At 42.4% G+C, this 26,892-nt stretch overlaps 1 long non-coding RNA gene across 1 annotated transcript; it reads left to right on the forward strand.

Moving 5' to 3' along the window:
- Positions 1-26,892, forward strand: LOC129672472 (uncharacterized). Its single transcript, XR_008719504.1, has 3 exons — positions 1-153; positions 438-647; positions 26,807-26,892. It is a non-coding gene; the product is annotated as an uncharacterized LOC129672472 (long non-coding RNA).

The raw sequence follows: 26,892 nt of genomic DNA on the forward strand, positions 1-26,892 counted from the left end.
TTCTGAGCGGTGAGGCTTTGGCGCAGGAACCTGAAGCCGGCCTCGTGCTGGCCGGAGAGCACGCAGGGAGCTGGCTAGCGTTCCTCAGGCCAAAGCCGGCTTTTCTGTCTTATTTCGGATTGAGAGAGAAGGCACACAGAAGGAAGAGAAAAGGTGAGGTCTCCGTTCAGATACTAGGCCACCGAACCCTACGGGACCCTTAGACAGGCAGGGCACAGGCTAATGGGACTGGTTAGGAATAACGAAGTTAGGTAACCTTTCTGTTCTTTTAAAAGCTCATCACACTGCTTTCAGACTCACCAGGCGACCTTCCAAGATTTGCGTTTGAGAAACCTTTTTTTTTTTTTTTTTTGCACAGATTACCTCATTCCTATTCCTAAAGTTGCACACCTGCCAAGCATTCGCCAGTAACATTTGTTTGTCCAAATCTCCCCAAGGGTTGCAATAGAACGACATGCAAGTCTCTGCTCTAACTGAAAAGGAGCGGTTCACCGGACCGATGTTAAAAAGGGGCTTCCGGCTGACCCATCCCCCAAACGTCAAGAATCTACGTTTCTGGCTGACTTCAGGGAAGCTGCTGTGTTACCAGGACCATCCAGAGGGCTGGCTGAGCTGGAGTGCGGAGCCACCCCGGAGCGCCTTCCCCTGTAGGTCTGGGGTGGGGGTGGGGTTTCCTGCAGTGTTTAACAAGTGGCCCAGGGCTAATGATGTTTCTGGTATGGGAACTTTAAAGATTACAGGTTTAGATATTGTAAGGTCGAGAAGCCCGAGCAAACAGAAATACGGATTCCTCTTCCCCAGCTGGCTGGAGGAAGTAGTTATTCAGAGGCTCTGAGGCAGAGGGAGCTCAGTTCAGCTTCTTCCTCTAACGCTGTGTGATCTGGTGAAGTTGGCTTACCTTCCGGGGCCTCCATTTTCTTGTCTGAAAACAGAGATCATAGCTTCTAGTTCACAGGGCCTGAGTATGTAGTTGCATAATTGCCTTAGCCTCCATTTGCACATCTGTGTGTATGTGCATTGGATATGTAATTGACATAGGATATCTGTCACGAGGTGCTGAGGACGTAGCTCATTTGGTAGAGAGTTACCCTCTGGACCCTGTAATCCCTACTCCTGTCCCTAGCACCACATAAGTGTGGGTACTGGGGCTGCATGCTGGTAATCCTAGCACTCCGGAAGTAGAGGAAGGAGGACCAAAAATTTAAGGCCGCCCTTAGCAACATATTCTATCTGATGCCAGCCTGGGCTACATGAGACCCTGACTCAAAACTGAAACAACAACAAAACCGAAAAACCAAAACCCAACCAAGCAAACAAAAAACTATAATGAACAGCTACTGTTTAAAGCATTTTTGTACGTCTTTGAAGTAATTTATTATGTTTACTAGAAGTAGACCAAAATAATTAAATATAAAACCAAAAGAAATAAATATATAGGGATTTTAAATAAGCGCGAAGTGGTAGTGCTTTATTAAATTAAAAAAAATTTCTGAAAAAAATTTCTGAAATGAAATACAGCTTCTGCATTATCAGCCTTTGTTACTCCTGAGGTTAAGGGAAGTTTGAAGCCTCTGCACACAACAGGTTTGAGGAGGGAAAAACAGAACAAAGATTGCATAGAGTCATGGTTGGCAGCTTTTAAAGCCATGAAACTCAAAACTTTCCCAGCTGTAGAAGCAGGCAAAGCTGCTTTGAGTTTTCACATTTGTTCTTGAGATCCCGCCTCTTGCAAAATTGACTCTCTCCTTGTTCTGCCTTTGGCTAAGGCTTCGTGTCTCTAGAATGCAAATTGCATTTTCTAGGAGTGATGGCACATTAATCTGATAATACTCACCGACTCTTTCAGATTAGATTATGTGAGATTAACTAGGTGTTGCCTTGGAAAAAAAAAACCGGTGCCCTGAGGGAACAGGACCCAGCTGACTGAGCAACTGTCTGGGATATGAGGCTTTGTGGGGACATGGGCTGCCAAGGGCACTAGGGGCAGGAGAGAACTGCCGGAGAGGGAGCCAGCTGTCCCTTCTGGGAGAATTCCACTTTCCAGGACACCCTTAGATTGCACTTGGTTTATACTAGGGCTGAGTTCTGAAAACTGTCTTGTGCACTGAAATGGAGGTGGGTGGCTTTGGCTTTGGAGGTTTGGAAGCCTCAGTTGTACCAGGTCCTCTCCAGGCTTCTGCACACACCGTACACAAGGCTGGGAGAAGACGTAAGGCTGAGTTCTAGCAGATAGAGCTAGAGAGTGAAGCCTTGCTTTGGGCTACGCAGGTAGCAATAGCCCAGGAAGTTCCTCTTCTCTGTTTCTACTGATGACTAAGTCACCTGAAGCAAACCTTATGTTAGCCTTATCCTAATGTCACAGGAAACCCAGAGACAACTGAAAGATAAGGCTCACTGGAGAGCAAGTGTTGACTGTGTTTCATTTAAATAGTCTATGCTGACTGGGAATATTTAAACCAATTTCACTCGATGTTTTTAGTGACATTTTCCTGGCTAACCTGTCAGATTGATTAGTATACGAGACCTGCTATCTACCTTAACATTCGTTCATATTCTCTGTTAGTTGGGAGGTCCTGGGCAGCAGTCTGGAGCCCTTTTCAAGCTCTTGGGTTTTGCTGCAGGCTGGTTATAACCTGATAGGGTCCCTGGCTCTTCTGCTAGCTCCTGGCAGCCAAGTGGCCTTTCCCTTTGAAAGTAAAGTAAACTAATGTCCACTTGCAATAGCCTGCGACAGCACAGCGCTGCCAGATGGGTTGGTTGATGGGACAAAGCACAAAGACAGAACCAAGCTGCAGTTCGATTGGTCCATTCTGCCCTGTCCTCATTTGGCAAATAGAGTATGTGAATGAAGGGTGGGCAATCTCTGTGGCCAGGGCCCTCACCACACATGAAGTCTGTGGAGGTTGAGCTGGAGAAAGGATGAGGACATGCTGGGATTGTTCTCAAGGCCAAGTGCTATAATTCTGTGTCTTTACCAACTTTGTATTTATAGAAAATATGGACTTTCGGAGCAATAATAAGAGGATTAGATAAACTGAAGGTATTTGAAGAAGTTATTTAGTAGCTCTTGATTTTTTTTAAAGATTTATTTATTTTATGTATATGAATACTCTCTTTTCATGCACCCTAGAAGAGGGAATCAGATCCCATTACAGATGGTTGTGAGTCACTATGTGGTTGCTGGGAATTGAACTCAGAACCTCTAGAAGAACAGCCAGTGCTCTTAACTGCTGAGCCATCTCTCCAGCTCAGTAGCTCTTGATATTATATTGATAATGTATGATATAATGTTATATGATATTGTATTTATTTGGTCACTTAAACTTTGTAACTTTAAAGTATACAACACAAATGTGTACAGTCAAGTAAAGGAACATATCAGTCACATAATTACCTTTTTTGTGGCAGAAGTATCTAAATTAAAATGTTGTATTAGCAGATGTCAAATATTATAACTACAGGCCCATGCTGTTCTCCAGGCTTCTCCATACCACAAAGTACAACTTGCTGTCTTTGTCCTATGTTTTCCCATTTTTTTATGCCTCTCTTAAGCATGGTTCTCCTCTCTGCTTCCATGTATTTGATTTGTTCTGTTTGTCTTCTCTCTTCTTTCTTCTCTTTCCTTCCTTCAAGTATACACAAGATTGGGTAGCATCTTCCTTTCTGTGTCTGGCTTATTTCATTTAATGTCATGTTTGCTAAGGTCATCTATATTGCAAATGGTGAAACCTTACGCACTGTTTAAGGAGTCCTGTGAATACTTCTTAGAAATAACTTCCCCAGGCCTGTCAACAAAGTTTTCTTGTTAACTCTGGAACTGTGGGGTTATAGTTGGTATTTAGTACTATCAGGAAGCTGACAGTGTTCTGGCTGACTTTTAGTTTTTTGGGTCATTTCCAGGCATATAAGCTGAACTTTCATAGGCACATTTGCAAATCATTCTACAGATGATGTTAAAACTCACGCTCAGTCTTGGAGAGAGCCTATGTTGGTTTTTGGAATTACTGTAGAAATGATTATTCAGGGTTCTGTTGGATAAATCTTTTGGAGCAGTGGTTCTCAACATGTGGGTAGTAACCCCTTTTGGGGGGGGTCAAACAACCCTTTCACAGGGTTTGCATATCGGATACTCTGCATATCAGATTCACGACAGTAGCAAAATTATAGTTATGAAGTAGCAATGAAAATAATTTTTATGACTGGGATAACCACAACATAAGAAACTGTGTTAAGGGGTTGCAGCGTTAGGAAGGAAGGTTGAAAACCACTGTTTTAGAGAAACCCAGGCAATTTGTGTATTTGCAGCGCCTTCCTCGCCCAGAAGGGTGTCAAAGCATGTTACCATTCTTGTTGATTCTCTCTCCAGGAGGAGTCTTTCTCATGTGAAGGAGAAAGGTTTATTTTCTTTTCCTCAGAAGAACAAACATATCCTATAAATTGTGCTGAAGAGAAAGGTCACTGGATTTGTTTTCTGTGAACTTGAAATTCTTGCTGATGGGATAGGTAGAATTCATGAAATGCAAGGAAAGTTTTTAATGTTTTAATTTTTTTAATGCAAAAGAGGGGCTCATTCCAAACTCAAATGCTATTCTGTCTTATCTTCCTGACCTTGTGAGACCTCTCTCTTTTTCCCTTATTCTAAATCCTTCATCCTCATAAAATCACCCTGACTGACTAGACAGAAGCCCAGAGAAGTGCCTTGTCCAAGGTGCTCTAGGAGAAAGTGGTGGGCAGACATTCCCTTCATTACCTCAAGCCTCCCCACCTAATCCTTTCTCCGTGACTCTTCTCTCTCCATGCCCTGGCTGTCCAAGCATGGATCTGTTTCCTCCTGCAAACTTCTTGTCAGTTGCCATGATCCCCCAGACGTTTGCATCTTCAGAGGATGCACCGGTCCCCTGCATCTACAGGAAAAAGAACTTCTCCTTAACTCAGTTTTCCTGTTTGTGAACGGGAGGCAGCTGACAGGCACTGTCTCCATTGTTGTGTCATGTTGTTTGCCGACACTTCTTCAGGAGGAGTCAGGAGCCCAGCGCCGGAACTCTTAAAGATCCAGTGAGTCTCTGGATAGGCCGGGCACAGAGAACCCTAGGCTGCTTACACACAAACTCTTAGGGTATTTGCCCCTAATCTGTGGCATGCCTCTCCAGTCAGAGCGCCCAGGCTTCTGTTGCCCTCTCTATTGCCTTGTCCTTGATTCTCATTTCCACCACACAGTAGGTGTGAGATTTTGTCTGTGCATCTGTTTTCTCAGATGTAAAAATGGGTTGATTTACAAAACCCATTGTAAAAAGATGGGTTGATGATAAATGACAGATTAGTTGTGAAGATTCAGTCAGTTAATATTTTATAGTAAACTACCAGATAAATAGTAAATCCTTTATCTAGGTTAGTTTCCATTGTTCTTTTTAAATTTAGAAAAGATTTGCTTATTGCATGTATGGAACTATTTTGCCTTCATGTCTATGCACCACACAGGTACCTGGTACCTGTGGAGGCCAGAGAGGGAATCATATCCCTTGGAACTAGAGTTACAGACAGTTGTTGTGAGATGTTAGGCTGGTGTTAGGACCCTAACTTGGGCCCTGTAGAAGAGCAGCCAGTGCTTCTAACTGTTGAGCCATCTCTCCAGCTAGCTTCTAAACTTTAATTTTATTATTTAGTTATTTTTTGAGGGTGTGTGTGTGCACACGTGTGCATGTGTTCCTGTTGGGCAAGTGCCCACGCAAAGGTATGTGCAGGGGTATGGAGGTCAATGGTCAACCTCTGGTTTGGTGCCATCCACCTTGTGTTTTTAAGACAAGGTCTCTCCTTTGCGTGGAACTTGCTGGTTAGCTAGACTGACTGGCCAGTGAGCCCCAGGGACAGTGATTACAAGCAAGCCTACCTGTTTGTTTTTCATTGCTCTTCTTTCTTTCCTTCCTTCTTTCTTTATTCCTTCCTTCCTCCTTCCTTCCTCCTTCCTTCCTTCCTTCCTTCCTTCCTTCCTTCCTTCCTTCCTTCCTTCCTTCCCTCCCTCCCTCCCTCCCTCCCTCCCTCCCTCCTTCCTTCCTTCCTTCTTTTTTCTTCTTTTAGAATTTCAGATCTGAGCACTCTATCTACATCACTCCTCCAACTCCTCTCATACACCCTTCAAATTCATGACCTCTTCATCTTTAACTGTCTGTCTGCATGTCTGCCCGTCTATCTATCTACATGCACATGTGTATACAACCTACCACGTCCATTTATGTATGTACATGTGTCCAGGACTTAGAATGGGACATAGTATGTAGGAACCTGTCCCTGGAGGAAACCGATCCTCTTTTCAGCAGCCATTGGCCACTTGTAGCTCTTCATCTAGGAGTGGAACCTTTTGGAATTTTCCATGTCAGCATGCCAATTATAGTGTTCCTTTGCTAGTCTTGTATAGTATACTTGGCTTTTCAGCATGGATTCTGGGGTATTGAACCCAGGTCTACATACTTTACTGACAACCCTACTTTATTGATCCTGGCCTTAGAGAAAAAAATTTAAAACAATAAATGACCAGTAGATAATATTTTACACTTTGGTTACTCAGCAAGACACTCAAGCCTTTTCACATTTTTGCTTCCATTTGCCAAAGTACATAGCCACCTTGCACGGTCCCTGGTTTCAGATCTTCAGTGCCTCCCCCAACCCCCATACCCTATGCTAGGAATTGAGTGCCGGCCTATTGCACATGCTAAGTATGTGAGCTGTACCATTAAGCTGCACCTTCAGCCCTCAAACTTGGTACTTTTGATTGTACTGGTTTGGGGACCTTTCCCAGTCTTCTTATGGTACCTCCTCACTTGCCTAAAGGCAAGCCTTAAAAGGCTTACATCCATGGAAGTCATTTCGCCCTCAGTATGGCCATAGCTAGATGCTGACTGAGATAACACAGGCTTTGTGCACCTCAGGAATTAGAGTGAGGATCAAAGGAGATGATTCTCATGATAAAAGTGCTGGGGAAGATGGGCTACACCCACAGGGGTTATGAGGATGGTGCTGATCATTCCTGGACGGTCTTCGGATGACTAAAAATATCTACCAAGTCTGGGCCTTCTCAGCACAGTTTTATCTCTCTTGGACTTTTCCATGCTGGCCACGAATCTTGACAGTTTAAGCAGCTGAAGAATTTGCTGGTAGACAGCACTGTTGGGGGTGGAGAATGCCTGGGTAATGAATTACCTTCTTTAGGGCCCCAACGGGAAATCTGGTACCCTGGAAAGCGTTAATTTACTTCACTTGAGTGAATGCTTTAGACCCAGCAAGCATTTCATTTGCCCAGGCAGCCCATTGTGATGATGACATTAAATAATCATTATCATTACGTGGAAATCCTGTCACCTTGGGGATTTAGAAAGCGTTTCTCAAGTCACATACACACAAGCAACCCAAATGAGCAGAGTGTGAAGAAAACATTTGTTTGTAATTGTCAGCACTTGGCAAAGGCAGGAGATGAAAGAATGAAATGAACTATGGCTTTGGATTCCTTCCAGTGTTTTTTTCCAACCCCAAATTATTGGAGATGAAGGAGGGAAGCCTTCCTGTCCTGGATCATGAGCTCCACGGAGGAGGGCAGGGGCCTTCAACTCCCTTAACCCTTGGTCCAGGAAGTCATTTCAAAGGCAGCTGTCTCCAGGGAAAAGCAAGAGCTCATTGGCCAATATTTATTTATAGTCTTCTACCCTGTAAATTTGTCTTCTTTTTAAAAATTAAGAGCAAAAAGTATTTCAGCTTTTGTTTGCCTGGGCCGCCTCCAAGCAGTTCTATCTCCTTTCTTTATTTCTTATGCTGGTTGCTCAACATCTTTGGTCTTGACGAAATTGGTTTCATCCCTATGTCCTCCCTTATTATTAATGTTCTTATTATTGGTTAGTTCTTCTATGTTTGCAGTGTCCTTGACAATCTTTTTTTTCTTAGCTGATCTTCACAATGGCTCAGTGAAGTGGATCAGCCCCATGGAATAACAAATTGTCCAACATTTACTTTTGTTGGCTTCTGTTAGGATTTACTGCAACCATCTTGTTTTTTCTTTCTGATAGTCGTCCTTCTCCAAGAAAGGCTTCCTACTCTTCCTTGCAGGACTCCCTAAGTCAGGGACTTGTGCCATCTGCTTTTAATTCATTATGGGTTTGGTCCTCCCCTTCCTCGCATTCCCACCCTTCTCAAAGTTATTGTTGCTTCTCCTTTCAATGCAGTTGGAACCCAATTAATCTAAGGCAGGTGTGAGCCATGCGTTTCCTGTTTGCTTTTTTGGCCAAGTGCATCTCTGAGTGGCCACAGACTGTCAGCTGCTGCTTCTGTGGCTGGGTGTATATTGGCTCTATGGTGAACCACCGGAATGTCAGGCTTGGAACTGGTGTGGTGACAGTTAAGGGCACTGATCCTGATTAACAAAGAGCTAGCCAAGTCTTCTGAAAATTCACCATCATTGCCATCCTCACTACCAGAAGCCCATTGACCACAGTGGCTGCCATTCTCAGGCTTTCTTACCACCACCAAACACATCTTAGTATGTTTCCAGCTGTGCATGTATTCCTAGACATCCCTGATGTCTGGGAACTTACAAGCAAGCAGGATCCCCAGAAAAATCATTTTAAGCTTTGAATTCTTGACCCGTTTTCCAGTCTGTCTCTCCATTTCTCTATTGTGTTTCTACCTATTAAAACTTAGTTTTCTCACAGCTAGCCTCCAAGAACAGAGTTTGTACGTTCCTTTATTGAATGTTATTATCTTATTGAATGTTATCTTATTGAATGCTCCTTTAAATAAACAAAGAGCATCTTTTATAAATTATAAAGTGTTTTATAAATCAATGAGGACTTTATAAATGTGAGTTTAAAAATGATAATTGTATTAGTTTATGTATACAACAATGAAGGATGGATTTGAATCCTGTTACAATGGACAGGAAATACTCATCTTTCCTTTTATAAAACAAGAATGACGACAACTGGTCCACATTTAAAATTAAAACCATTAGCCATGCTTTGAGACTGGTTTCTGATTAGGACCCGCTTGACCCCCTTTGGGAGCTGAGTGAAGTTAGTAGTAGGTAGAAACATGAAACATAATGCCTGTATGTTATGTTCTGTGTTATACCATGGGCAAGCCGGGGGAGTGAGGGTGGTTAAAGCAATCAGGCCGAGTTTGGCGTTATTGGGTTGCAAATGGCTCTGTGTTCTAGAACTCTCTCTACTCCTCCCATTACATGGGGCCGAAGCCTTCAAGGAAGGGTGAAAGGTAGATTCTCATCTTTCTCCTATGTACTACCTCATGGCACACCGCTCCAAATTAACAGGCTGGTTATTTATGCAGGATGATCATTAAAATGAATGAGTATGAAATAATGTGAGTTTAAGCTGAGCGGATTTTTGGCAAAGGCGGTAAATTCAGATTATGATCTAATAAAGAAGAAGCTGAGCGAGGCCAAGTGTGCATGGCCTGGGCTCTGAGGCAGGGAGCTCAGAGTCTGAAGGCAGCTGGAAAGGTACAGCAAGCTTCAAAGAAGCTTGAGGTACACTGTGAGACCTCCACTCTCAATATATTTATTTGTGAATTTAGTACATTTTGGGTTCTAAATAAATACCAAGTGAATGAATGAATTTAACCTTAATCCGACTGGCCAAAAGTTTAATATTTTCAGGGGAAAAGGCCCCCAGGAAGGACTTTATCGGCTTTTATCCAAGGTACTCTGAGATCAATCAGCCACAGGGGAAGAACTCTGAGCTTATGCCAGATTCACTTACAAGAAGCAGCTTTGGATAAAAGCTCCGTTCTGTCATCAATACTCCCTCAACTCTTTCAGCAACCCTCAAACAGGTTCAGAAAAAGGCAAAACACATTGTAGGTAGAAGCTGAACTGGAAGGTCAGGGACAAGCTCCATTACCACGTGGGCAGCAAGAAAACCCCAGCAGTTCTTTGGTCATTGTTGGGGAATGGGTTTATAGAACTGTGACAGCATTTCTGAGTTTATGTGTAGAAACTGTAGGCTGACTGCTGGAGGATACAAGCCAGTGGACTAGAGTTTATGTGCGTTAAATGAGGATGCCAGGAGGCTGCGCCGTAGGATGCTGGCTTCTCGTGGTCATGCTCATCCCGGGTTGTGGATCAGACCTGTTAGCTTTTGGTTGTAGTGATTCTCATTAGTCAGTGGTCGCAAGGCCACAGGGCCTCCTTCCTTCCTTCCTTCCTTTTTTCCTTCCTTCCTTCCTTCCTTCCTTCCTTCCTTCCTTCCTTCCTTCCTCCGTCCCCCCGTCCCTGCCAGACGAAGAACCAGGCACATGAACAACCCAGCATCAATAGTGAAAGTGAGGAAAGGGAAGACAGGCAGGGACTGGTTATCAGAGGAATTTTCTTTTGCTTGCTTTTTTGGGTGCTGAAGTTTTAGCTAATTGGGAATTGAATGGAAGAAAAAGTCAAACAGAGGAATCTGGGCCTGGAATGGATTTTTTTTTTTTCTTTTTGGCCCTCTGAGAATTTGTTGTAAGCAGATATAAAGTATCTTTCCCACTCAAACTGCCTCTGAGCATTTCCATGAATCAATTAGCTGCTGGCAGGGCAGAGAGCAGAGGCAGAATAAGGCATGTGGTGACAGCAGAGACCCTGGTTGCACACTCTTCTCACAGGCATGCTGTCCTTGATCATTAGATAACCACAGTGACACTGCATTCCCTGGTGACTGTTCCCATTACAGTCAGAACTTCAGACCAAGGGCGCAGCTCTTGGGGTCTTGCTCTATTCCATTAATAAGTAAACACCAGTAAGAAGAGATTGGGGAAAAGGGAGGCTGGCTGTCCCTTCCAGAAGCAAAGCCAAGAAAAGGAAATAAAAAAGAATCAACTTTTATTTGCTCACGTTGTCTGGAAGGTCTGTCACTGGCTGAACCAACAAAAGCCTGCAGAAGATGGAGCTCTTGACAGGAACCCTCCTAAGCTTACAAAGTAGGTGTGACATGTCTCCTGCCAGCTGCACAACATGCAAAGCCTTCAGCATATGCCTTTGGAGCCTGTGAGGTACACTGAGGGTGGAATCAGAAGAACACCTAAAAAAAAAAAATGTGTCCAACTGAGCTGTCAGATAGTCGCTCTGCAGGAACAAATGGAGGTTCTAAAATATATGCATCATGCTAGGAACATTTTTGGAACTTAAGAGTTTCAGTCTGTCAAAGAAAGGGCCCAGTTGGTAGACGAGCAGAAGGTGGAAGGTGGAAGAACAGGGAGATCCTGGCAGTTGGTTTCAGGGCAAAGGTGAGCCTTGCCCATAAGGAGATTTCTAGACTTTCCTACCAGTCAGCAAACAAGAGGCTGGAGAGAATGTTGCATCTTGCATAATAGCTGAGAGTTCTTATCTATTTCATAGGAATGAGCTGGGGGAGGAGAAGTAGGTGGTGACTATTCTGGTCTTTGGTTTTACAGTCAGCAAAGCTGAGGTGCAGTGAAGGGAGCTGGTTTGTCCTAACCACTTAGCCAGGTGTGACCATGAAGAGAGTGCCTCCTTTGCCACTTGTCAGATTCTGCAGGAGCATTTGTCCTTCATCTTGGCCATTTGCAACGTATGCACTGCCTCTCCTGACCTGCTCCTGGAGAGGGAATTTGCAGCATCACTGAGGTTGCCTGCCACATCTGGAGTTCCCCAAACCTGATCCCGATTGAACTCAGGTTTCAGGCTGGATGGCAATTCCTCAAGCTTTCCGACCACTGTCCAATGCCAACCTCATAATGGCAGGAATGAAACACCTATGGAAAGATCAGGCACAGTCATCATCGGGGCACGGCTGCTCTGGCTTGGACAGCTTGGGCTCAGGCACATATTGGCTTTTCCTCTGATCTGTCCTGTCTCTGTGTTTGTCGAGAGGAGAAAAAGGAATCTGTTCAAGTTGGCATCTCTCTGGTCTTTGACATCCTTCTTTCCCGTCCTCTGTAAAATGGGCAAAAGGACATTGTAGGTATATGAGCCAGCAGAAGAAATGGCCAACTGTGAGCAAGTTGCCAGGGTTGGAGTGTGGAGGGATGGAACACGTGGAGGGAAAGCACGTAGGGAGACATTGGGCGCTGACATATGGACTGTGGGAGACGCTAAATTCACTAGATCGAAATGAGGATGTTTACAGTGTTGATGACATTGAAATGAAATGGAAGATACCATGGAAATTGCATGAGTGGCAGAAAGTGGCTCTGTTAGAATGTACAGATCAAGCTTTCTTTTCATTTTTTCAAAGAGAGGTACGAGTTTTACTCCATGACTAATTCTTCCTTTATTTTCACTGACTTGGGAGACCTGAGTGAGAATAATTACAATTTTTGACTCTCCATTTCCACTTTCTGTGCTATAGGTCTTTAGAGAAACAGAACTGATAAAATAAATACACACTAAGGCGATTTATTATAGTAGATGGCTTTATAGGATTGGCTTACCTAATATGGACCAACAATGGCTGTCTTCACACTGGAGAGATTCAGCACTGTCTGCTGATGTCCATGTGGCTGGGTGTCTCAGCAGACCTAATCCTGCCCTAAAGGCCTGGGGATTCCTGGAGAACCACTTGTATTTAATCCATGTTGGAAGATCAAAAATGCTGAGTTTTGATGTCAGTGAAGGAAGGCAGTGACCACAGCAGCAGCAGTCCCAGTAAAAGGCAAGCATGGTAGATGAACTTGCCAGCAAGATAGAAAGGCAAACTGGCAAATATTTTCCTCTTACAGCTCATTCTTTCCACTTCAGTTATCCCAATTAAAAAAAAAAAATTCCTCATACGTGTCTCCTGAGGCTTGGCCCATAGGTGATTCTAGATCTATTGACCCTTCTATGCCATCTTTCCCTTTTTAGTGGGAAACTCTGGATCAGTTGTCAGTGTATCAAGAAGCATAGACTCGTTAGGACCAAAGGCTTCTGGTTATACCTCAACAGCAGTGTCTGCTGATGACGAAGTTGAGGGTCAGAGATGCAGCCTCCCCACATGGTTTGTTCTCTCACAGAAGTGAGTCTGTACACTCTCAAGCTTGGTACTCATGAGGGTTGGTTATCAAGCAGGGACAAGGGGGCATGGTAGATTGATTATTTTTACCAATATAAACCTGTTGAAAAGGCTACACATATATGGGTCAGTATTTTAGTTTTCAACCTTTGTTTAAATAAGGATTGTGGAGTTGGTCCAAGTAAGTATTTTTTTTTTTAAATTATTACTATCACCATTATTTTCTGTGTATGGGTTCTTTTAGCTGCATGTATGTCTATGTGCCACATGCATTCCTGGTGCTCATGGAGGCCAGAAGAAGGCATTGGATTGTTGGAACTGGAGTCACAGATGATTGTGAGCCCCCATATGGGTGCTGGGAATTGATCTTGGGTCCTCTGGAAGAGTACTCAATACATCTCTCTAACCCCCAATTTTGTTCCATTTTAAATTGTAATCGCCAGGGAATGGGTCTAAGTAAAACACAAACAACAACAATTCCCCAGTGGCTTCTAATTTATCTTTTTGCTGAAGAGCTCATGATTGGCCAACCATTAGCTTTGAGTTGCTGTCAGCCATGCCATTCACATCAGTGGACAGAAGCAAGTTGCACCTTTTCCTTGACATCATCACAGCACTTGCATTTCCAGGAAGATCACTATTTTCTCAATACAATGGCTTTAAAATAAGACTGAAACGTTCCTCTTTGACTTTGGCATTGGCGTATCAGGCGTTTCTCAGTATTCCTTAAATTTTGCTTGGCGTTCTCTGGCAGTTTAAAGTGCCCAGACAATAAGGCAAATGATTTCTTAGATGTTCAGGGAACAGTGCATTCAGCCAGTCCTTTTTTTTTCTTTTTTTCTTTCTCTCCAGGATAATGGGAGAAAACCTTGGCTTAAATTTCTTTAAACCAGGCAGATCATCAGAATAAACAAAGTCGGGGTACGCGTGTCTGGGTTTTAGCTTTACTTCATTGTGACTTCTCTTTTTTGTCAGGGATACTCTGTGGTAAGAACATACTTGAATGTCTATTTTACATAAATACCAACAATCTCAAAATGCGCCTATTTGCTGGCTTGTGTTATGTGCCAGGTACTTTTTAATATCACAGTTGTTGTCCTAAACTCTCCGTGGAAGGAATTTCATCTCCACTTTACAGCCTTGGCAACCTTCAGTAGTTTGTCACAGGTCACCTGGGGCGTAAGCGAAAAGCCAGGATTTGGGCAGAGTGACAGGCTTAATGTTGCTTTTCAAGGCATAATTCTTCTTTTTTTTTTTTCTTGAGACCGGGTTTCTCTATGTAGTCTTGGTGTCCTGAACTTGCCTTGTAGACCAGGCTGACCTTGAACTCACAGAGAACCACCTGCCTCTGGAATCATAGGCATGCACTACCACGCCCAGTAAGCACAATTCTTTCCCATTTGCCAATGAATACAGAATGTTACTATGTGACAAGATGGCCCCTCATCTTCATATAAGTACCAAATTATGAGATTATGTAGTAAAGGAAAAGCCCAGGCAAGGCGTCTTCCCGGAAGCCAGGTCAAAATGGTCACAGATGAGATTAATTACCCATGGGAGAGCAAGGAGGGAAGCTCTGGGGGCAGGTAGCTAAGAGCTGGGCTGTATCTGAGATGCTCAGGGTTAGCGTCTCTGAAACAAGCGCAAGAACTGCTTAGCCTTAAACTACAAAGGGCTTTGGGATGAATGACCCCTCCACTCTGGGCTGCTAGCTTCTTTCCCAGCTTACTCAACACAGCAGCAAGAATGTACATGCTGAGCTGTACAGCTGAGCTGTGTGTGCCTGGAACGTTTCAGTGCATCCTTTTGCACTTAGAGTAGAGCCCGGAGTCTTGCTTTGTCGATGAAGCTATGCAGGAACTACTCACATCCCACCTCTATTCCCTCTGCGAGTCACTGTATCAGAATACTTTTGACTTTCACTGCAACTGCCTGCAACTCTTCATCCAAAGTCTTTTGGCTACTAGTAGAGTAGCCGAGAGATCTGTGGGAATGAAAGTCTCAGCAGGAGGTCCACCCATCATGGTCAAGAGTTGGTGGGCTTGTACCTGACTGTCTTGACCCTCGAGTGGGAGGGCAGTGATGTGTGCTCTGGGCAGTTTCCGGAGCCCCTCCTGAGGAACCCAGCCATCGAAGCCTGCAAGTGGGTAAATTGCTCACTAGTATGCCTGTACTGTCTTCCTGCATCTTGTTCTTTTCCCCTGACTAGGCTTTTGGTGTCCATCCTCACCTAGGTTGGCTTTGGATTATATATACCTTCTCATAGCTTGATAATCCTGGAAAACAACATTTGTCTCCTTATTCTTTGGCTCCAAACAGAACAGTAGGGGTAGTGAGGTCATAGTGGCTATCCTGCCTTCTTTATGTTCCGGTGCCGGGCTGTGCTCGGCTGTGCTCATTCTCTGTGCAGTCTCTGTTGAATGTTACCAAAATTTAAATAAGACTTAGGGCATTGTGAAGGATGATGACAGAGAGGAGACACACAGATTCTGAGTATTCAGAAGGCCTGACAGATATTAGGGAAACCTTTGAAACTATGGCTATATTTTTAAAAATTAAATTGGCCAAATCAATCTGGCGCTTTATTTCCACAGTGCTTGTACAAGTTTTCACCCTTACCAGCAACAGAGGAGGGTTCCCCTTTCTCCACATCCTCACCAGCATGTGTTGTCACTTGAGTGTTTAATCTTAGCCATTTTGATGGCTGTAAGATGAAATCTTGGAGTTGTTCTGATTTGCATTTACCTGATGACTAAGGATGTTGAACATTTTCTTAAGTGCTTCTTGGCCATTAGAGATTCCTCTGTTGAGAATTCTATGTTTAATTCTATACCACATTTTAAAATTGGATTATTTGGTTTGTTGGCTTGAAATCAGGGATAGTGATACTTCCAGAAGTTCTTTTATTGTACAGCATTTTTTCTTTAGCTATCTTTTTTTTTTTTTTAATTTTTCATATGAATTTGTGAATTGTGTTTTCTAGGTCTGTAAAGAATTGTGTTAGAATTTTGATAGGAATTGTATTGAATCTATAGATTGCTTTTAGTAAGATTTTTTTTTACTATGTTAATCCTATGAGTCCAAGAGCATGGGAGATCTTTTCATTTTCTGATGTCTTCTTCAATTTCTTTCTTTAGAGACTTAAAGATCTTGTCATACAGGTCTTTCACTTGCTTGGTTAGAGTTACACCAAGATATTTTGTATTATTTGTGGCTATAGGAAATTATGTTATTTCCCTAAATTTTTTTCTCAGCCCATTTTTTGTTTGTGTATAGGAGGGCTACTAATTTTTTTGAGTTAATTTTGTATCCAGCTACTTTGCTGAAGGTATCTGAGAGCCAAGGCCAATAAGAGAAACTCTGTCTTGAAAAAAACCAACAAAACAAAACAACAACAAACCAAACCAATCAACAACAACAATGTCGGCTGTAAGAGTTCTCTGATAAAATTTTGAGGGTCTATTATGTATACTATCATTTCATCTATGAATACTTTTACTTCTTTCTTTCTAATTTACATCCCCTTAATCTTCTTTAGTTGTCTTATTGCTCTAGCTAGAACTTCAAGTACTATATTGAACAGATACAGAAAGAGTGGGCAACCTTGTCTTGTCTTTTATTTTAGTGGAATTGCTTTAAGTTTGTCTCCATTTAATTGATGTTAGCTATTGGCTTGCTCTATATTGCCTTTATTGTGTTTAGGTAGTCACCTTGTATCCTTGATTTCTCTAAGACTTTTAACATGAATGGGTGTTGAATTTTGTCAAAGGCTTTTTTAGCATCCTAATGAGATTGTGTGTGTTTTTTTCTTTCAGTTTGTTTATATGGTGGATTACATTGATGGACTTTTTCCTAAGTTGAACCATCCCTGCATCCCTAGAATGAAGCCTATTTCATCCTGGGGGATGATGTTTTTGATGTGTTCTTAGATTTGATTTGTGAGTGTTTTATTGACCCTTTCTTGTTCTATGACTGATTATTGACTGGGCCAGTCTTGTCAAGGAGCATTGTAGGTAACCTCAGCTTCACAACAATGTTGTGGCTTCTCTACAATGGTTGCATTGAATTCAAAGGATGGCATTTTGCAGCCTTTTAACCATATGTTCTGGCTCTTACATATTCCTTGCTTCCGGTCTGCAATGAGCCTTAGAGGAGGTAGAATAAATGTCTTTTTTAGGGTTGGGCCATCAAGATATTCATCTTTGACAATCTGGTAGAATGCCCCTACCCTTTTTTTGTTTGTTTGTTTGTAAGGGAAGATTTTTTTTTTTTTTTTCAAATTTTTACTTTAGGGCATCTCAAGATTTGAAATTTTTATCAGTAAACACTTTGTAAGCTGGGCATGGTGGCATGTGCCTGTAATCCCAGCACTCAGGAAGGCAGAGGAAAGCAGATCTCTGTGAGTTTGGGGCCAGCCTGGTTTATAAAGCAAGTCCAAGAGAGCCAAGGCCATACAGAGAAACTCTGTCTTGAAAAAAAAACAACAAAACAAAACCAAACCAAACCAATCAACAACAACAACAACAAAAGACCCCCCAACCCCAAAAAAACATTTTGTAAATTTTTCCAGAATTGTGATTATTTGAATAGTGACTATCAATGCATATGAAGTGTGCCGATTACACAGAGAACAGTTGTGATGTGTTTGTAAAAACTGATAGTCACGATGATTTTATAAAAGAAAATACTTCTTTCGTTTTTAATTATGTGTGTGTGTATGTCTCTGCGTGGGTATGTACACATGAGTTCAGGTGCCCCTGTGGTCAGAGGCTTTGGATTTCTGTGGAACTGGAGTTTTAGATGGTTGTGAGCCACTTGGTGTGGGTGTTGATAACTAAACTTGGGTCCTTTGCAAGAACAGTATATGCTTTTAGCCTTTGAGCACCTGATTCTTTTTTTTTCTAAATTTTAATTAATTAATAATAAATGTAGTTTATTAGTGGTAGTTATTAGTGTGTGCATGTGAATGCAAGTATGTGCGTATCATGCTGTCTACGTAGAGGTTAGGTGATAACTCTATGGAGTTAATTCTGTCCTTCTACTTCTACTGAAATCAGACTCAGTTGTCAGGCTTATGTGGTAACAGCTTTCACCAGCTGAGCCACCTCGCTGGTCCCTGAACTTCCAGGTAAGAGTGTTTCTTGAGGTTTTCTTTAAAACTGGTCTTATCTCTATGGAAGCTTGTCTTACTGTTATTTGAAAATTCCTTTCTTTCTCTTTCTTTCTTTCTTTCTTTCTTTCTCTCTCTCTCTCTCTCTTTCTTTCTTGTCCTGAAACAACTCAGTGAGTAAGGGATTTCTTTGAAAACAAAACAAACACTTAGTCCTTTTGAATAAATTGGCCTTCATAGAAGAGTGGTAAAATGGGCATGGGTTATGATCTGTAGGACAGTTATTAAATAATAATGACTGAATTCACCTTCTTTGGGCACAGATGGAACTGAGATTAAAAATCTCTTCAACAATAGAATCTCTCCCCATTCTGTGGCCTCTACACCTCCCACTACTCACCATCTGCTGAACACTACTGAAACAAAACATGGTCATTCATTTAGCTAATTATTAAATACTCATTGAGCGCATATCCCATTATGCCCAGAGTCATTTCATGCTACAATTCCAAGTAGGAGAGAATCTAAGAGCCTGCATGCAGAAACAACTTGTGTGAAGAAATGAAATCAAAAGAACATGGCCTCTCAAATGAGCTTGAATATCACCCTTCATAGAAGATGGCGGCTCACATTCACTGCTTTGTTTCTGTAATGGGACTGATGATTTGTGCTGAATAATTCATGCTGTTTTGCTCACATCCCTTGAAAGCACTGGCATTTCTCTGGGGGACAGCTGGCTGAGGTTTGGTACAGACTGTTGCCATATACTTTTCTCTTGCCAAATGGCCTTTCTGGGAGGTTTTGGGGGGAGTACAGATTTTGATAGTGCTGTCCATGGAATGAAGCAAGCTTGGGTTCAAATCCCATCCCCACTCTTTGACCTGACAAAGGGCAAGTCACCTGACTTCTACCTGTCTCCATAGCTTCACATGCAAATGGAGGCAAAAATTAATTCTTATTTGGATTTATGGTTATATCATAGGCAAAAAGTATATTGCTTTAGTGAAAGTTCCTTGTTTAGGAAGGTGAGATGCTTAAAATGGAAAGGCCTCCTTCCTGGTTAATGCCTTAGATATGGCTGAGAAAAATCTAGGAACAGAAGGTGGGGCTAAGTGGACATGGGGAAGAAGGCTAGAATGAAGAGAGGTAGGAGGAACCAGTAAGGAGAAGGGAATGGGGAACATGGAGGCTTTGAAACTTCATCCTTATTATCCACTTGCCTGGCTTTAGAATCATTTAGAAGAATACCTCTGGGTGTGTCTGTGAGGGTGTTTCCAGAGAGTTTGACCAAAAAAGGAAAGGCATTCCCTGAAGGTGGGAAGCACTGTCTCATGGGTTGAACTCTTGGAATGAGTGAAAATAGAAAAAGGAGAAAGCAAGCTGAGAACAAGCATTTATGGCTTTCTGCTTTCTGAGTGCATACAGTGAGTTCGAGCTGTCTCAGGCTCTCAGTTGCCATGCCTTCCCCACCACAGTGGCCTGTATCCTTTAAAACTGTGAGCTCATATAAACTACTCCACCATGCTTTTGCTAAGTATTTGTCATAACAATTAGAAAGGTTAACTAAATCTGTGGTGTAGAGGGATTTTAATTCTGAACACAGCAAGAAATCACATCCAAAGACCTTCTAGGTGTGTGTGATCCAGCGGAATGCAAACATGCCTTTAATCCAGGAGACAGAGGCAAGCAGATCTGAGTTCAAGGCCAGCCTGGTCTAGAGCAAGTTTCAGGTAAAGAACAACTTAGGTCCTGACATGGTGGTACACGCCTTTAATCCCAAACAATGAAGGTAAAGTTAGTTTGTGGAAGGAAGCACTCATCTTTGGAACTGATGTCTACTGAGTGGCAGAAACAGTGAAAGACTTGACAGAATAGGATATGTCCAACTCTCACGAGAAAAGAGAGGAAAGGGAAGCTACTTAAGGGGCAATGTGAGAGAAAAGAGACAGTTTTACCAGGACACTGATAGAAGGACAGTTTGCAGAGACAGAACTCAGGTGAAGATGGAAGGAGCCAGAGAATGAGAAGAAGCCAGAAGATTAGAAAAGACTGCTGAAATTAGTTTGAGGCCAAACAGAACAATTCAGGGGCCGGGAGAAAAACCAGATTGAATAAATCAGCCAGGGGAGGAGTTTGAGCCAGCCAGCCCAAAGCTCAGTAAGAACAAGAAAGGCTCAGCTTATTAAGCAGTAAGTCTGAAAACAATCTAGATTGTGTGGAAGCTTCCAGGACTAGGCCTAGGTTAGCAGAGAGAGAAGCAGTAATCCTCCAAGACATCAATTTAACCAGGCAAATAAATAAAAGTTCCCTTTACACTGTTGTGGTGGCCAGAGGACATTTAAAAATTGTGGTTCCCAGGTGAGTAAAATTGTCAGTGCTCACCCCTGGGGAAGACTGTTTCTATTGCTCTCAGTGTTCTATACTTCATTTGTGAAGGCTGAAGCCTCATGGGCTTGTCCCATCCATGTCTATTGTTATCGTTGTTTAGTTCATGTTTAGTCATGTTAGGGGACTCCATGGTTGCAATAATGTCTGTCATTCCCAGGAGACATAACATCACAGCAAGCTCCCTGCTGCTCTGGTTCTCACAGTCTTTCCCCCTCCTCTTCCACAATGTTCCCTGAGCTGTAGGTGGGTCTGTCTCCACAGCTCCGCAGCTTTATTGGTTGTGGGTTTTTTTGTGCTGGTCTCTGTTGCAAAGAGAAATTGATTATCCAATATCAAATATCCATCCCTGAGAACATACGTAGAAGTAACATTATACAGACTGAGCAGGCTGTGTTTATGTATTTAGGAATATGTATGTATGATGTATGTACATAAGAACAATTAATGGAAAAGGGATCCATGAATTTGAATGGGAGCAAGGAGGGGTGTATGGGAGGGCATGAAGGGAGGAAAGGGAAGGGGATGCAACATAATTATGATAATCTGAAAGAACAAAAGAAGTAATTTTTAAACAGTTCTCAGATCTACTCTTGTTTTCCATGAACAGTTACCACCGCTGTTTCTGGTTCGGCCTTTGGTAAACCCGGTGACATTTACTAGTGTTTTGTGGTGGGTTTTATGTGTGTTATGCAACTAAAGGTGGGGTGACCGAAGTGTCAAGAGACAGAGACCACAGTGGCGCACTAGGAAGCCAGGGAGGTCTTTCTGGCTATCTCCAGGCTGGCGCTGTTTCAAGGGGACAGGTTCACACTGACCTATGAATGCCATTAGACGATCTTGATGAGCTTTTACGCTGTTCCAGATGCTGGCATATGAACATAGTGCATATTATTTTCCTCCAAATCACTCACTGAGAGGCTAGTTTAATCCTTACAGCAGGTCAATGAAACAGAGCACCACAGTCACCCTCATGTCAGAGATGAGGAGCCTGAGCTTCAGAGAGGTTTTGTAACCGGGCTAAGTTAACCCAGGGTATTTTGCATGTGTAAGTGCGCACATACGCAGGTGCACAGGCATGTGTCTTTTAAGGTATGTCTCATTACATTATTATGGCAGATTGTTTTGTCCTATGCTATTCTGCTTTATTTGATGAAAATTGTTGGATATTGGTGTTTAATATACTTGACACACAGTAACTGATTTTAAGTCATTTCTCCTAGAAATCTTACCTTGACTGGCTACCCAGAAATCAGGCATTGTTTTGGGTGTGCTGGTGAGGGTGCGACTGGGTGAGATTAATTTTTGTTTGTATGAGCAGACTGATAAAAATAGACTGCCCTTCCCAATGGGATGGGCTTTCTCTAACCCACTGGCTACCTGAATATAACAGAAAGACCAAGAGAGAATTTGCTTTTGCTCTGCCTGGCTCTGTTTCCATAGGACATCAGTTTCCTTGCACTTTTCTCAGACAAGAATGGAAATCACTGGTTCTCCTAGGATCCTTGGAGTGCAACAGGAATCATACTTTTTTCCAGTACTGGGCCTGCAGCTCTCCAACTCTAAATGTGGGGCTTTAAAAAAAAAATTATTTATTTATTTAGTGTATGAGTGGCCTATATGCATGTATACCTTCATGCCAGAAGAGGGCATCAGATCCCATTATAGATGGTTGTGAGCTACCATGTGGTTGCTGGGAATTGAACTCAGGACCTCTGAAAGAGCAGACAGTGCTGTTAACCACTGAACCCCCTCTCCAGTCCCCAAATGTGGGCTCCTTAGCCTCTATTGTCATGTGAAACAATTTCTTTTTCTCTCTCACCTCCCACCCTTGCCCCCTTTTTCCTTTCTTTTCTCTCCTTCCTCTCCTCCCTCCGGATGGTTCTACAATTAGTTGTATTTCTCTGGAAAACCGTAATCCAGCAAGGAAAAAGCTAAGTGTAGTCTTAGTGTTATCATCCTTGGCTGGTCCCTCCAGCTCCCAGAGCTCACATTACAGGTTGGATTCCACTTTTTGTGGCTCATCTGATGGCTGCTCCTAATGTGAGGTGAGGGCAGGGCGGCAGCTCCCTGGAGAAAGGAGAAGGTGTGATCTATCTGTGGACACAAATAGAAGCACTAGATGGAAAAGGGACCCGAATCAGATGCTAATAGCTTCCACTACAGTAGACAATTAGCAATTAGCAGCCATTATCATCTTTTATATTTTGATTTTCTTCTCATCTAATAGGTGTGAAAGAAATAAAGTGCAGAAAAAATTGTTGATGGTCCACTTAAAATATAAATCACCTTTCTCCATCCATGTATTTGCATTAAAAAACATAAGATGTGATAATGAAGTTATAAAGTCATTAAAAATGTAAAAATAGGCTGGAGAGATGGCTCAGTGGTTAAGAATGCACACTGCTCTTCTAGAGGACCTGAGTTTGGCTTCCAGGACTCATCCCAGGTGATTTATAATCTTCTGTAACTCCAGCTCCAGGGAATCTGACACCTTTGGACTCTGTGAAATCCTGCGCTAACCACACACAGGACACACACGTGCACACACACACACACAATTAAAATAATAGGTCTCAACAAAACATAAAATGCTATGAAATGTTTCAGTAATACAAAACAACGCCTCAGGGCAATCTTTAGCAATCTTAATCACACCTTTCTGCTTCCCCAGACATAATCCAGTTAGCATTTAGTATGTAGCTTTTCAGAGTTTTTATTCTATTTTTTTATATACACATGCATGCTCATAGGCACACTTTTAAAGTTAGTTTTGAAGTTATCTTTCTTGGCACAGTGACCTGAGCACTTTCGTTTTCACTCAGCAATATGTCCTGAAGACCTTTTCCTGGCAGCCACGTTAGTCTTCCTCATTCTTTTGAATGGTACGGTGTAATTTCTAGCCTGTGTGTATCGTGATGTGGATAATTACCTGCCTATTAATGATGTCTCCGTGCCTCCCTTGTTTTTCCTGAAAACGTGCAGTATCAGAGCAGATAAAATTTGTGTTGAGCATGAAGTTGTGGGTAGGGAGATGGGAAGGATCTAGGAGGACTTAGTGGAGGGGAAAGAATATGATTAAAATACACTGGTAAAAAATTTAAAAAGCAATAAAAACAAATAAAACCTGTGTTCAGCATTTTCCTCTTAACTTTGCATTATTATACAGTCCTAATCATGTTACTATTGATTTATTTTAATTAAGAAAAAAAATTTTGAGACAGGGTCTTACTATGTAGCCTAGATTGGTGTAGAATTTGTGATGCTCTTGCTTCAGCCCCTGAATGCTGGGATTTCAGGAAATTGTTTTAAAGTTGCATCAAAATAGTGATTGAATCATCATTTACTTAATCAGCTTCCTACTTCTGGTTGCACAGGACAGGCCACAAATACTTATCTTTTCATTACATGTATACTATACAAATATATACATATAATGTATGTTATACACATGTTATTTACATACATGTACTTTAAAGCATTCTGTAATAATATGGAGCATATAAACTATGAGGTAATATAGAAATTCATTGTAATCATAGTGTATATATTTTCCCTATGTATTTTGCATGATTGCTGTGTCATTTTAATAGTAAACACAGGTAATGGTACTGAAAGGGGAACCAAGTCTTTAGAAAACAGGTCCTGTGGTCAGTGGAGGAGCAGAGACCTGATGGAGAAGCTGAGTTCTCATGACTAGGCATGCACTTCTAGCATTTGCTCTTCACACATGTAAATTCTGCTTGTACCAAGAGGTGCACAGACATAGCGTTTCCACTCCAGACCTTCTTCAAGCAAAATCAGCCTCAAGGTGGGGCAACCCGTGTGATGACAACCAGGAACCGGGTGAGAACAGAGTGAAGCGGGCCCGGGCGCAGGCACAGCTGTAATCCCAGCTACTCGGGAACAGGGCCATCCTCTGTAGCGTGCTTGGGCTATAAAGTAAATTCAAGACCGGCTTGGGAAACTTAGCAAGACCCTGTTTCCAAATAAAAGTTTAAAATAGGGTTGGGTTATAGCTCAGTGGCAGAGCAGATCCTCCTATGGATGAGGCTGTTGGTTTAATAGCCAGTACCAGAAAAACAAAACAAAACAATTTCTGTAAACATCCACACAACTCTTCCTACATTTTAATGATAGGTTATTAATGTTATAGTTATAAAATATTAATGTTAAAGCTGGTCGCGATGGTTCACGCCTGTAATCCCAGCACTTGGGGAGGCAGAGGCAGGCAGATCTTTCTGAGTTCAAGGCCAGCCTGGTCTACAAAGTGAGTCCAGGATAGCCGGAGCTACACAGAGAAACCCTGTCTCGAAACACAACAACAACAAAATGTTACTAGCACTGCTGCAAAGGCTACTGCATACCAGGTGCTCGTCTGGGTGTGAATTGTGCATTTTTATGAAGCAGTATCATGTGCTGTTTTAATACATGCATATGTTTTATGTTCAAATCAGGACAAACGTGTCTGTCAACACCCAACAGTGGCTACTTGCATACTTGTGGTGAAACCAGATGGATCCTTTTTTTGGTTCTCATTTTACCGACAATGAAAACTGTAGTGTGGAGAGGTTCTGAAACTTTCCCAGGTCTTCCTGTGGATAGGTGCCAAGCCAGAAGGTGATCAGATCTGCTTTTGTCTTCTGACCGCAGTGCTCTACTCCGGTTTCATGTTAAGTGATCAGTGTACACCTTCTCACGTGACAGATTTTCAACCATGTAGCAGTTGTTTAACAGAACAAGTAATGGGCAAGATGAATCCAGCTCTAATGCTGTAGCTGAAGCGGCCACAGTGAAAAGAACAACAGTTCACCTACCTTTTAGACACGGTCTAAAACAATGATCACTCAGTGATTGACCTTGATGGAGGTGCTCGCAGGAGCAGATTGGTTGACCTTAGACTTGAGTTTCAAGGAAAGCCACAAAATTGCTGATGTGGCTGTATACGTTCTGTGACAGATGACACAGTTAGCCAGAGAATTGATAAAGAGGCTTACAATCTGAAAATACCAACCCTGTTTCACCAACCTCAGGTGGGCAGGAGATTTCTGAGAGAGCCATGTCTTACCTCACTCCTGCTTTCCCGATGGCTGCTCTGGATGGCAATGAGCATGCGTCGGTGGCTTGTCACGGCAAGAAAAGTTGGGGGTGTCATGTTTTTGTTTGGGTCTGTGTAGGGGATCTGGGGGTCTTTGTGCTCGTACACATACGATATGGGGACCTGGAATGTTGATCAGGAGCACACAGGATTGTTCCTTCAAGGGAAGGAATTCAAAACCTGTTTTCGGCACAGAATGCTGAAGTGGGCATGCTTTCTAGCCTGTGGCCTTTGCACAGTCTGTGTGGTTGAAGTCTTTTCTGCACTAGATCCTCTTTCAGACTGTTATTGTAAATTTGCTTTTAGATCTAATGAGAGGTGTCACATGTACCTTACGAAGAATTTCAGTGCAGTCACGTCTGATTTGTACCTAGCTTACTTTGTTCCTCAAAGAGATTTAGTATGCTTTGTTGCACACACAGGATTGTTTAATAATTACAAGGACATATTTTCATCAGTTTGTGCTGTTTTTAAATCCATCTAAAATAACTTGGAGTCAGACTCCCAAAGTATGAACCAAACTGGTTACTGAGTCGTACTGGGCCAAACCACTTTCTTGCCTCTTGAGGCTCACACTCTGCTGACCGTGAAGGTCCCAGAGATTCTGGCAAATCTGGAAAAGGGTGAGACATTGCTGTACCTTTGAGAGATTCCAGAACAAGAAACTGACACTTAAGTGCTGACCACATAGCCACTGGGACAGGAATGTTTATACAGTTAGAATGCAGGTATGCTTGAAATGTCGTTCAAAAAAACATATACATTCATCCGATTTAAATTTTTCCTTCATTCGAATTTTCTATGTACCCAAGGAAAAGATTTGTTTATGAGCAATGAGTGATAATATCTGAAGCTATTAGTAATGCTAGTTTAACATGCTGTAATGCTTCTTGGAAAGGAGCAATTTAAGTAAACACTCTTCCTTCTGTACTTGGGACCAGCCCAGATCCCTCTTTTCTCTCTTTCTATTTGTCTGGTTATACCCCAACTTCAATGTATCTCCCTCAGTGGGTTGGAAACCAGAGTTTTTTTCTTTCACCTTTTGATTCTTTTCTTTTCCTATCTGTATGTCTCTCTCTCTGGTGGTCTGAATGAAATCAGCCCTCACAGGCTCATATATTTGAATGCATGGGTCCCAGTTGGTGGAACTGTTCCGGAAGGTTTAGGAGGTGTGGCCTTGCTGGAGAGGCGTATCATTCAGCATTTCTCTCTGCCTCCTACTTGCAGATAAGTGTGTAAGCTCTTAGCTGCTGTTCCAGTGCTGTGCCTGCTGACCTGCGGCCATGCTTCTCTACCTTGATCCATGGATTCAC

Source organism: Psammomys obesus, unplaced genomic scaffold, assembly GCF_907164565.1.
Source record: "Psammomys obesus unplaced genomic scaffold, mPsaObe1.curated_primary_1811, whole genome shotgun sequence".
In the NCBI taxonomy this organism is placed as follows: Eukaryota; Metazoa; Chordata; class Mammalia; order Rodentia; family Muridae; genus Psammomys; species Psammomys obesus.